General features: G+C 39.7%; 1 protein-coding gene across 6 annotated transcripts in view; it reads left to right on the top strand.

The window, feature by feature from the left end:
* Nucleotides 1-12,500, top strand: part of LOC135109836 (serine/arginine repetitive matrix protein 2-like) — a 285,688-nt gene that overhangs the window by 98,736 nt on the left and 174,452 nt on the right. For all 6 annotated transcript variants that reach the window (XM_064021577.1, XM_064021583.1, XM_064021576.1 and 3 more), the window contains one exon: nucleotides 7,978-8,006. The gene's annotated coding sequence lies outside the window, so the exon portion shown is untranslated. The remainder of the gene's footprint in view (nucleotides 1-7,977; nucleotides 8,007-12,500) is intronic.

Genomic DNA, 12,500 nt, shown 5'->3' with positions numbered 1-12,500 from the left:
TCCTCGTTCTCTTCCATCTTCCTCTTATATATATATACAGCTCTGTTTTCTTTTACTTTGTTTTTTTTCTGTCTTTTTTATAATTTTTTTCGCAATTTTTCTGTAGATTTTGTCACTGGCATGTTTTTCTTATTTTTCGTGTCTCTTATCTCTTATCTCGTGTAATTTTCTTATCATGCTGCTTCTTTTTCTTCCATTTTCATCTACGCTGTTACATTTATCTGGTATTACTTTTTTACCTTCCTCTTACTCGTACTCCTCCTCCTCCTTCTACTCTTTCTCCTCCATTTTCCTTTCCTCTTCGTCCTTATCTATGTTACTGGCCTTCAATTCATTCATTTTTCTCCTTTGCTTTAATCTCCCACCTTATCTTCCTACATCCTCCCTTTCCCATTCTTCCTTCCTCCTTCTCATCTCCTTGCATTTACCGAGCCTTCATTTCCCTTTCCTTATTCCTCCTTCACCATTGGAATCGTCCATTTTCTTACCAGATCCATAAAAGAAGAAGAGAAGGAGGAGCACCAGCAGGAGGAAGAGGAGGAGGAGGAGGAGAAGGGGATACGAAGCTGTTTTATTTTGGAGTTCTGGGTCTGTGGTCGTTAATTAGACATCCAACATAGCGCAGAGGATTGGATTGCCTTCCTCGGCTCGAATCCTATGAGACACAAGGATTACCAAGAGTGCGGGGGATCCGAACCTTCTTAGTGCCAATGTGGGAGAGAGAGGAAGGGTTTATGGATACGTGGGAAAGGGTGGGAGGGAGGGAGGGATGGAAGGAAACGAAAGATATCAGTATTGTGTTTTGTATGAAGGGAGAGAGGATAGTGCTTGATTAAAGAGAGTTTGGGGGGAGGGAGGGAGAGTGGGAGGGTGAGGGAATGGGAGAGGAGGTTGTTATTTTCAAATGATTGCTTCTCGCTGGAGTTTGCTTGCGTGCTTCTTCCCAGAGAGAGAGAGAGAGAGAGAGAGAGAGAGAGAGAGAGAGAGAGAGAGAGAGTTAACGTAAGAAAATGGGAGAAATGAAATGAAATGGACAAAAGTAGGGAAAAAAGTCGCCTTATCTTTAATTGTTCCTCTCGATTTATTTAGTTTTTATCATTTTTCCCTATTTTTTTCCCCTGTCTAATTATTTCTCCTCTTTCTCTCTTATTTCCGTTCTCCTTTCTTTTCCATCTTTTTTTCACGGTCTTTTTTCCCATCTTATTTTCCATACTTCTCTCTCCCTGCTTTCATCCATCTTTTCATCCTTCCTTTCCTTCACCTTTCCCTCCCTTCTTTCTTTCCCTCCTCTTTAATTTTTTCCATACAGTTTATCGATCCATCCATCCCTTACTCCATCTCAATTTCCCATCTTTTATACTCTCCTACTCCTCTCCTTCCTTTTTTTCTTCTTTCCTCCTCTTGTGCTTCTCTTTTCTATATTCATTTCTCTACCTTCACCTCTTCTGTCTGGCTTCCTTTACATCTTTACCTATATCTGTCTGGTCCTCATCCTTACCTGGTCTCGCAGCCTCCTCCCGCTTCCCAGGTGAGTTGATTAAAACAAAGGCACACAGGTAACTTACTCTCAGACACCTGGAGAAATTCAAGGTTAAGATTAAAGTGAGACTGATTGATTAACTCGTGTGTGTGTGTGTGTGTGTGTGTGTGTGTGTGTGTGTGTGTGTGGTTTGTATTTTTTTGGTGTTAAGTGTGGAGGAAGTTGGTGTAAGAGAAAGAAATAAAGTGAATTAGACATATTGCCAGAGAGAGAGAGAGAGAGAGAGAGAGAGAGAGAGAGAGAGAGAGAGAGAGAGAGACTTTACACCCACAAACATAAAAACAAACAAACGAACGCCTACCCAGACAGAGAGACAGACAGAAAGATAGACACGGAGAAAACACACCTGTAAAGAAACATGAGAGAGAGAGAGAGAGAGAGAGAGAGAGAGAGAGAGAGAGAGAGAGAGAGAGAGAGAGAGAGAGAGAGAGAGAGAGAGAGAGAGAGAGAGAGAGAGAGAGAGAGAGCATATCTGAGGAGTAAATGTAAAGGTGACATAACTGACGCTCAAAAAAAAAAAAGAAAAAACCTTGGTAGTGTTGACAACAGACTCGCTTTGTATTGTTGGAAGCTTGACGTAATCCAGAATATTGCTCCTCCTCCTCCTCCTCCTCCTCCTCCTCCTCCTCCTCCTCCTCTTCTCGAAAGGTTATTCAGGAAGGGATCAAGACGAAGGTGAGAGAGGTGACGTGAGGGAATAAGAACTGTGTGTGTGTGTGTGTGTGTGTGTGTGTGTGTGTGTGTGTGTGTGTGTGTGTGTGTGTGTGTGTGTGCGCTGTGATAGGAGGAGATGACAATGATGGCATGAAGTGATGTGGATATGAGAAGAAAGAAGAGGATGAGGAGGAGGAGGAGGAGGAGGAGGAAAGGAGAGAGTGAGTGAGTGAGTGACGGGAAGGGATAAAGAGAGAGAGAGAGAGAGAGAGAGAGAGAGAGAGAGAGAGAGAGAGAGAGAGAGAGAGAGAGAGAGAGAGAGAGAGAGAGAGAGAGAGAGTTTACAAGAGAGACTGCCAGCTTGTGAAAAGGAGAAAATGGGGAAAGAGAAGGAGGAGTAGGAGAAAGAGATGTAGAAGAAGAAGCAGAGGAATAAGATGAAAAGAATAAGAAGGGAGAATGGAGATAGGAGAGGAAACAGTGAATAGGAGAGAAGTAGAGAGAGGTACTAGCTTTTTTAGGTGAAAGAAAGAGTAAGAAGAGGAAGTCGTAAAGAGAGGAACGTATGGAAGGGAGGAAGAAGGAAGAAGAAATAAGCAAAGGAAAATATTTAAGGCAGAATGGAAATCACATAGAAAAGAGAGAGATAGAAGGGAAAAAAAGGGGAAAATGACACTCTCTCTCTCTCTCTCTCTCTCTCTCTCTCTCTCTCTCTCTCTCTCTCTCTCTCTCTCTCTCTCTCTCTCTCTCTCTCTCTCTCTCTCTCTCATTTACTTTTTGACGTTTTTAAAATATCTTCACTTAATTTAATTTCTTTGCTCTTTCTTTTACTTTCTTTCTTTCCCTCCATCCTTCCTTCTTTTCTTCCTTCCTCCCTTTCTTTTTCCCTCCTTTCTTTCCTTTTATTTTTATTTATATACTTCTTCGTATAGTTTCTTATGTACCACGCTTCCTTCTTTCCTTCCATCCCTCCTCCTCCTCCTCCTCCTCCTCCTCCTCCTCCTCCTCCTCCTCCTCCTTCTTGTGCATAGTGCGCTAAGTGATTATTTACACATGAAAAGATAAACAACACAACGAGCGTGTGAATTATGAATGAGACTGTGAGAGAGAGAGAGAGAGAGAGAGAGAGAGAGAGAGAGAGAGAGAGAGAGAGAGAGAGAGAGAGAGAGAGAGAGAGAGAGAGAGATTGGCTTTATTCATTACAACGTTATTTCCTCTACCAATTATCCAATAAAGACTCCACACAAGAAAGAACACATGTACTCTCTCTCTCTCTCTCTCTCTCTCTCTCTCTCTCTCTCTCTCTCTCTCTCTCTCTCTCTCTCTCTCTCTCTCTCTCTCTCTTGCTATATAATAAATCCCACGACTTACTATTATGATCCGGGCGAGCAGTAAGGTAATGCAATGGCTGGCAATAATGAAAACAACAGCAGATATATTCCTCTTTGTTAATTATACATGTTTTGTGTCTTTTTTTATGTCATTTTTTTAGGGGGCGTAGGAAATAAATATACTCCTTCATAATTATATATGCTAATGTGACTTGCTTGCTTAAATGTGTGATCATGTGTGTGTGTGTGTGCATGTGTGTGTGTTTGTGTCAGTGAGTGGTGGGGGGGAACAGTCTCTCTCTCTCTCTCTCTCTCTCTCTCTCTCTCTCTCTCTCTCTCTCTCTCTCTCTCTCTCTCTCTCTCTCTCTCTCTCAGCAACACCCTGTTTTTTTTTCTCTCTTGCCAAATTGCGTTACAAGGTTGGAGTGGATGCGAGTTTGTTTTAATGGAGGCTGTTTGGGGGTTTTATCTATTCTAAAGCGTTTTTTTATTGTTTGTATGTAGATAGAGGGAGAGAGAGTAGAATTTTGTCCGGTTTTTTTATTTATTTTATTTATTTATTTATATGTTTTCTTTTTTTTTGCTCCGCGTGTGTATATGTCCGTGCGTGCGTGTGTGTATGTGTGCTTGTTTACATTCTGTTTGGCTGCGTTGTGCTCAGTGGATGTGTTAAAAAGTACGGGATGTGTTTTGTTTAGTTAATTGTTGGATTGAGTCTGGGATGGATTGAGCTGCTTTGTTTGCCCTGCCTTGCTGATTCAGAGCAGGCAAATTGTGTGATTGTTATTGGTTAAGTTGCCCTTACCTCTTAAAATCTGGATGCTCTCTTTGAAACTTTGGACTGCTGTAAGTTGGGACTGTATGAAGCCACTGACTTTCAGACCAAATTGTAAGTTTAAATGTAATGAAGCTAGTAATTTTTAGGCGTGATTATAAGTTTGAATTTTATGAAACCAGTAATTTTTAAGGCGATTTGAAAGTTGGGGTTTTTTATGAATCTGAAAATTTTAATCCGCTTTTTTTACCAAACACATAAGTCAATGGGTTTAGTAAAATACATACCGTGAATTTTGCCTTTTCGTCTGAGGAAGTTATTCTGATTCTGGCTTTTGCTGTAATGTATGTTTGCCTGGGTGGAAGACAATAGATGGTGGATGATTGATTGGTGGTAATGGTGGTGATGGTGGTGGTGGTGGTGATGCTGGTGGTGGTGGTGGTGGTAGAGTACGGTTAGCTCATGATTGTAATGATAATTGTGTTGGTGATAATGATGTTTTTGTTTTAGTGTTTAGTCTTTGCTGTCTTTTTGTACGTATTTGTTCTAGTTATGGATAAAACCGAGGCTGCCTTCCTGCCAGTGTTGGCGGCGCGTGCCTTCACAGGTAATGGGAATATTCGGGTGAGTAATGAGTGCGTATGGACTTTAATAGACCAAAATGCGTGATGTGCCGCGGTGGGGCGAGTCTGCCAGGCCGCGAGGGATTCATTAATGCCCTTCATTCATTATTCTTACTGTCTGTTATTGTTGTTGATGCTGCAGGTGTTTTTATTATTGTTATTATTGTCATTGTTGTTGTTGTTGTTGTTGCTATTATTATCATTACTACTACTACTACTACTACTACTACTACTACTACTACTACTACTACTACTACTACTACTACTACTACTACTACTACTACTACTACTACTACTACTACTACCACCACAAATACTACTACCATTACTACTATAATGGCGTCACTACTGGTACTGACTGCTAGATTATTGTTTCATATTAATGTTTTGTACATAGAATACAAATGGCCCTTTTTTTTTTTTTTTTTTTTACCTTACCCGCGCGCGCCTGTGTGTGTGTGTGTGTGTGTGTGTGTGTGTGTGTGTGTGTGTGTGTGTGTGTGTGTGTGTCATTATTTTGGAATTTGAGTCATGTTTTCTATCTCTCGCTTTTATTACTTTCGTGTTTCTTGCTTGTGTCTTTTCCGTTTTCTTTTTCATCCACGTCATTTTGTTCAATTTCCTCCTTTGTCTCAACTTCTGCTGTCGTCGGCACACTGCGTTCGTTCCCGCCCTCTACCTGTTATTCCTCCTCTTCCTCCTCCTCCTCCTTCTCCTCCTCCTCCTCCTCCTCCTCCTCCTCCTCCTCCTCCTCCAACTCGACCTTGAAAATAAATCCATCAGTTTGACGTTTTCGCAAAGCAGGCGACGCTCCATCCCATCTTCTCCATCTTCTCTCCTATTTTATGCCTGGCTGCTTCCCTTCCTTTCCTTTCCCTTTCCTCTCTCAGTCCTCCTTTTTTTTTCCTCTCTCCCTACTAACTTCCCTTCCCTCTCCTCCTCCTCCTCCTATTGTCGTTCTCCCATTCCTAGCAAATTCCACCTCCTCTTCTTTGCCGACTAACTTCCCTCCTTCTTTTTCTGTTCCTCTTCTTCCTATTGCTTCCTTTGTAAATCGTTTGATCGTCGTCGTCCTCTTCCTCCTCCTCCTCCTCCTCCTCCTCCTCCTCCTCCTCCTCCTCCTCCTCCTCCTCCTCCTCCTCCTCCTCCTCCTTCTCCTCTTCCTCCTTCTCCTCCTCCTGCTCCTTCCATTTTATGTATTTATCCTTATTCATCTTTATCCTATCATTTTTTGCTTTACTAGGATATTGAATAAGTCAGAGAGAGAGAGAGAGAGAGAGAGAGAGAGAGAGAGAGAGAGAGAGAGAGAGAGAGAGAGAGAGAGAGAGAGAGCGCAACAACAACAACACGTAAGCTCTCGGCATCACTCCCCAGCCTCACGTAAGCCGATTACATTAAAATCAAATTTCATCCCTGTGATTAAAAAGAAGTCTTCATCCCTCGGCCTTCCTCCGTACCTCTCTCTGCTCCCCTCGCCTTCTCGCCTTCTACCAATTCCTTCTCCTCTTTCTTCTCCTCTTCCTTCTCCTCTTCCTTCTTGTCTTTCCATTTCTGCTTCTTTTTCTCTTGTTTTTCGTCTTTTTTCGTGTTTTTTCTTCTTTCTCTTTATATTTTTGTCTTTCTTAATTTTTCTCTTCCTTTCTCTCTTTTCTTTTTCTTTCTATTACTTTCTTTTTTCGCCGCCTTTTCATCTTCTTTCTTATTTTTCTTTTTTCCCTTTTCCTTTTCCTCTCCCTTCAGAATTTCTTTCCTGTTTCAGTCTCTCTTCTTTTCCTTTTGTCTGTTTTTTTGTTTAGTTTCCCTTTCTCTTTTCCCTTTCCTTTCTTTTCTTTCTCCAGTTTTCCTCTCTATTTTCCTTTTTCCATTCAGTCTTTTTCCTTTTTCCCTCTCCTTTTCATTTTCTCCTTTTCTTGTCCCTTCTCATCTTTCTTCTATTTTTCTTTCGTTCCTCTCTCCTTTTCCTCTACTTTCTCTGCTTTCTCTTATTTTTCTCTAATTCTCCCTTTTCTCCCCTTTCTCGTGTTTTTCTTACATTCACTCTTTTCTTCTCCCTTTTCTATCGCTTCTCATATTTTCTATATTTTTCCTTCTCCCTTTTCCTCTTTTCTACTTTCAACCTTCCCTGTTTTCTATTCTATTTTCCCTCTTTTCGTGTCTTTTCTCCTTTCTCGATATTTTCCTTCATCTTCTCTCTTCTTTTACTCCTTCTTTTTTCAACCTCTTCTTCTCCCCTTCTCTTCCGCAGCCTCTCTTTTTACCTCTTCCTCTTTGTCTTTCTTCTTCCCTTTTCTCTTTTACTCGTTTAAGCTTTTTTTTCTGGCTTGTCTTTTTAATCTCCATCCTTTTTTTTTTTCTCCCCCTCACTGTTTTCTTCGTATTTTCCCCTCACTTTGGTTTATCTCCTTTTTCCCTTCTGTTTTTTTCTGTTTCCTTGTTTTCCAGTTTTTTCTTGTTTATTTTGTGGTTTTCTAATTTTTTTCTTATTTGTCGTTTATTCATTTTGCGTTTGATTTTTTGAGTTCATTTTTTTTGTTTGTGATTTTGTTATTTATTATTCAGTTTTTATTTTTCCTTTCTTTACTGGATTGTGTCTAGACATTGTTCTATCTGTCTGTCTGTATGTCTGTATGTCTGTGTGTATGTTTTTGCCTGCATTTCCGTCTGCATCTCTCTCTCTCTCTCTCTCTCTCTCTCTCTCTCTCTCTCTCTCTCTCTCTCTCTCTCTCTCTCTTACCACTCCCAGACAGCCTCCCCGCCTCCCCAGCGCCACACATCTCCCCATAAGCCCTGCAACCCTTCCCTATTGGTGTCCCTAAACGGAGATTCACCTGAAATATTTGGTACAATTAAGTCTGAGTAAGTTTTTGAATGCGGCGCCTCAGGGAAGAGCGGGTGGAGGGGCGCCTGTCTGGGTTTTAGTGCTGTGCTTTGTGTCTGTTTTGAGGTGAAAGGCGTGTGTGTGTGTGTGTGTGTGTGTGTGTGTGTGTGTGTGTGTGTGTGTGTGTATGTGTGTATATACAAATGATACTGACACATTTTCTTTGTTCTTTTCAGTTCCTGGTGATGGGAAAGAAATGAGCCTTGTAAGTAGTGATGTTTGTTTTATTTATTTATTTATTTATTTATTTATTTTGTTAAGGGAACAGTGCAGCGTTTGTTAACATTTTTTTTAGGGCCTGTTGTTTTTAGGCATAGCAAGTGTCAGTGGAACATCTTCATCCTCCCATTCGTTATTTGAAATGGAAACACTTAAGTGATATTAATGTGAAACAGACAGAAAGACAACACGTTTAACATAAAAAATGACGAGAAGGAAAGTTATTTGAAGTGAAAATGCAAAAAAAATAAAAGTTGGAAAAAAGATACGTTCTTTAAGAGGAAAAAGAAAGACAGCCAATTTCATTCATGGTAAAAAAGAGAGAAAAATAGAAAAGTTATGTGGGATGACAAGACAGATAACTTATTTAACTTAAAACGAGACAAGTTATTTTGGGTAAAAAGACAAAAGGACTTATAAGTTAATGAAGCTGAAAAGACAAAAAGACTCTCCGGTTAATTAAGGTAAAAAGGAAAAATAAAGTTACTTAAGACGTGAAAGAGAGAAAGACTTTGGGACCAAACCAAATGAAACTAAGATAAGATGCAAAAATTTAGATAAGAAAAAAAAATACAAGTAAAAGTGGTTAAAATCCAGGTAAGACGATAAAGGTAAATTAAAGTGAAAAAAAAATAATAAGAAAAATAGTAATAAGAAAAAGAAACTCGAAATGAAGCCAGAAATACAAGTAAAATAAGATAAAAAAGAATATTGAGACCAAAAACAAAAATAAATTCAGTAAAGAAACAATCTATACAACAAAAAGTGAAAGAAACCAAGACGTAAATTAAGCTGGAGGAAAAAGAGGACAAAAATACAACAAGACAAAGAAAAGCACAAATAAAGTAACGTAACACAAGAACCCGAAACAAAAATACACGTCAATTAAGGAAAAGAAAACCCAAGGGAAAGTTGGCGAGTGTCTGAGGTGAGGAAGGCGCAGGAAGCAATCGCGCAGCACTTGTTAATCCCTCCCGCGAGTGTCTGGGCGACTCCTCCACTCCCTCTCCACTCCTCCGTTCCCGCCAGTCTGGAGAGAGGCAGCCGCTTCTTCTCTGGGGATTTATGACTCGACATAACAAGGCAAGGAATGTTTTGCTTGCCTCGCCGGGACAACATTTTCTGCCAACTCTTTTAGTCACCCTCTCAGTGACCATTACGCCGCTGCCAGGTGCGCGATGCAGCCTGGAAATCTTGTCGTACTGCACGGGAAAGCTTGTCGTACTTGTATTTGGTAGTGTTTATTAAGGAAGGAAATTGGTGTGAAAAAAGAATAGATAGAACTTATTAATGTGTGATTTTATATTTTAATGCCTTTGTTTACAGTTTTTTCTTGTGACTGGTACAAGAAATTTGAAGTTTGTAAATTGAAGAGACGAAGGAAGACAGCAGGAAATATAATAAGAGTGTGATTTTATATATCATTGCCTTTGTTTACGTATTTTTCTTGTGACTGTTATAAGAAATTTGAAGTTTATGTATTCGAGATGGCAAAACTGGTAATATAAATAAATAAATATCTACATGTATCTAAATATGAAAATAACTCGTGATTTTATATTTTCAATTGTCTAGTTTAGTATTTGTCGTTATTCTTAAGTTAGGATCGTGTACTTCTGTAATATTGTAAGTCATTTAAAGTCAGGAGCAGTAATGTGGTAAGGATATTTTAAATTTTATTAGCTATTATTATTAAATTTATAGTAGAGACGATTTCAGTGTACAATTACCAAAGTCATTTAAAGAACTGCACTTATTTCATGTTATTAAGTAAGTCATTAAAGTCGTGTGCAGAAGTGCCGTGGTGTGGTGGGCAAGGAAGGGAGGAGGGAGAGAACAGGGTAAGTTAGGGTGGAATAGTAGGCACGGAACAGACAAGAGAGAGGGTTTGTAATGGGTAAGCTAGGTTAGGTAGAGAAGAGGGAGATAGGTAAGTAGAGATGGTAGCAAGGGAGAGAGGGAAATAATGGGTGGATCAGGAAGGGTAAGAAAGAGATAGGTAAAAGGGAGATGATAGCAAAACAGGAGAGAGTGAGGTGATGGGAAAGCTAGACAGGTAAGAGATGGGTAAGGAGAGAAATGATGGGTAAAGAATGAGACAGAAGAGAGGAAAGCGATAGATAGGAGTGAAGGAAATGGGCAGAATGGGAAAGGTTATATAGGGAGAACAGGGTAGGATATTGTGGGGAAAGGGAAGACGTCTCCTACCTCTCTTCTACCCTTTCTTCAAGTTCCTTTCCCTAGCCCCTACTCTCTCTCTCTCTCTCTCTCTCTCTCTCTCTCTCTCTCTTACTCTACCCTCTGCTGTAACAAGGGCAGGGCAGGAGAGAGAGGAAGGTTGGAAGGATCCTGGTTCCTGTAATAATTGCTCCGAGAAGTTAGGTACAACTTGAAACTTCCTCCTCAACTCGTAACAGTAAGCTGCCAGACGTACTGCGGTAATCCCGAGGAGCCACACGGCCCCACGCCCACCCTCACGCCCACCCCGCCAGTCCCGCCCGCTCTGGACTAAGCTGCCACGCCCGTGAGAAATCGGAACAACGAAAATAACTCGGCCAGACTCGCTATAAAACGTGGAAATATCATGAACTGCAACCGCCATCCCACCAGCCTTATCCTCTCTCTCTCTCTCTCTCTCTCTCTCTCTCTCTCTCTCTCTCTCTCTCTCTCTCTCTCTCTCTCTCTCTCTCTGCGTGTATCCCTTTTTATGGTTACAGCTTTCTTTCTTACTCTCTTTTTCTCTTTGTTTTCTTTTTTTCTTTTCTTTTTTTTTTACACTTTTTTAAATGTGCATCATTCCTTCTTTTCTTTTTTTTTCGGTTTTTCATTTTACTTTTTTCGTATTTTTCTATATTTGTTCTTCAATATCTTTTCTTCCTTTTTTCTTTCCTCCTTCCTTCCAGAATCTCTCTCTCTCTCTCTCTCTCTCTCTCTCTCTCTCTCTCTCTCTCTCTCTCTCTCTCAAACTTCTGGAGCCAACACTCACTGCCAGACGCACGATTTTCACGGAAGCCTAACAAAACGGACGCTGCCGCTAAAGTCTGCATTACCGCGTCCAAATGTCGTACCGCAAACCGTGATAAGCATTTGCCGGAGTGACTGCGTTGTTAAGGTTATTAGTGTCACGTGAAGTGGGTCATAATGGCGGGCAAAGGAAGGAAAAGAGTTGTTGGTAAATGAACCTAACCTCTCGAGCTGTCTTGTATTGTGGGTTCTCGATGGAAAAATGAGGGAAATTGTAAAAGGAAAGATTCGAAATGAGTTTCTTTTTAGTGTTTTGCAATTTTTGAATGCTGGATTTCTTGTATATGAAATGATGGTGTTAAAAGATGTTTTTGTGAACCACGATAATTTGTTTTGGAATGCAGAATAAAACTTGAAAAAAAAGCGAAAGTACAAGAGAAAAGGATGAAAATGATTTTTTTTACTGTATTGAAATCTTTGAATGAAAGAAATACAAGAAGTAATGGTAATAAATGAAATTTTTTTAAACAGCAGTAATGATTTTTAACAGAGAAAAAAAAAAAAAAAAAGAAAAAGTACTAATTACCTATAAAAGATCAAGAGTGTAAAACTGTACTATCTTTCAATATAGATTTAAAAAAAAGTATAAGAAATAATGGTATTAAATGAAGCTTTTATGAACTACATTAAGTAATTTTTTAACTCGGGAGAAAAAAAGGTATTGATAATCTCTAAACAGTCTAGATTGTAAAGGTATATAATTTTTAATGTTGAAATTGAAAAAAAAAAAAATGGTATTAGAAGTAATAGCAAGGGAAGCTTTGGTGAACTGCAGTAATCATTCTTTGAACGCAGGAAAAAAAAAGAAAAAAGAAAAAAAAAAGATGGTAGAATATGAAGATTACGTGAACTGCATCGATTAATCCTTGAATACAGAAGAAAAAAAAAACGAAGAAAAAGAAAATACTAGCATGTAAAAGTAAAAAAAAAGATGCGTTGTAACCTAAAAAAAGTATGAAAAAAGTTATAGTGAGGTTGAAATTAAGCTGTCAAACTTAGAAACAAGAAAAAAAAAAAAAGGAAATGGAAAAATATCGTACCTTACCCCACGCCATAGAAAGTGAGATGCCAGACATACGATGACTGCTGTATAAAAAAAAAAAAAAAAAGAGGAAAAACTCCCGTACAGCTTTTCCCACAGAGTAATGGAGAGGAGGGGAGTGGAGGGAAGGGGAGAGGTGGAGGAAATTGAGAGGGATAAGAGATATAAGGGAGGGGAAGGGGAGGGTGGAAGGGGAGAGTAAAACTGGAGAAAAATGGAGAGGTTATGGGATAGGGAAGAGGGGAAGGTGGGAATAAATAGGAGTAGGAGGAGAAGGACGAGGAATTCAGAGAGAAAGGGAGAGAAAAAGATGAGGGGAAGAAATGGGCAATAATTGGCGAAGCGAAGGAGGTGGATAAGAATTAAGGGAGAGGGGAGAGACAAGGAAGAAGAGAGAGAGAGAGAGAGAGAGAG

The sequence above is a fragment of the Scylla paramamosain genome, chromosome 19 (genome assembly GCF_035594125.1).
Source record: "Scylla paramamosain isolate STU-SP2022 chromosome 19, ASM3559412v1, whole genome shotgun sequence".
Taxonomy (NCBI): Eukaryota; Metazoa; Arthropoda; class Malacostraca; order Decapoda; family Portunidae; genus Scylla; species Scylla paramamosain.
Note: the sequence above shows the minus strand (reverse complement) of the source record. Positions and strands in the feature narration are given on the sequence as shown.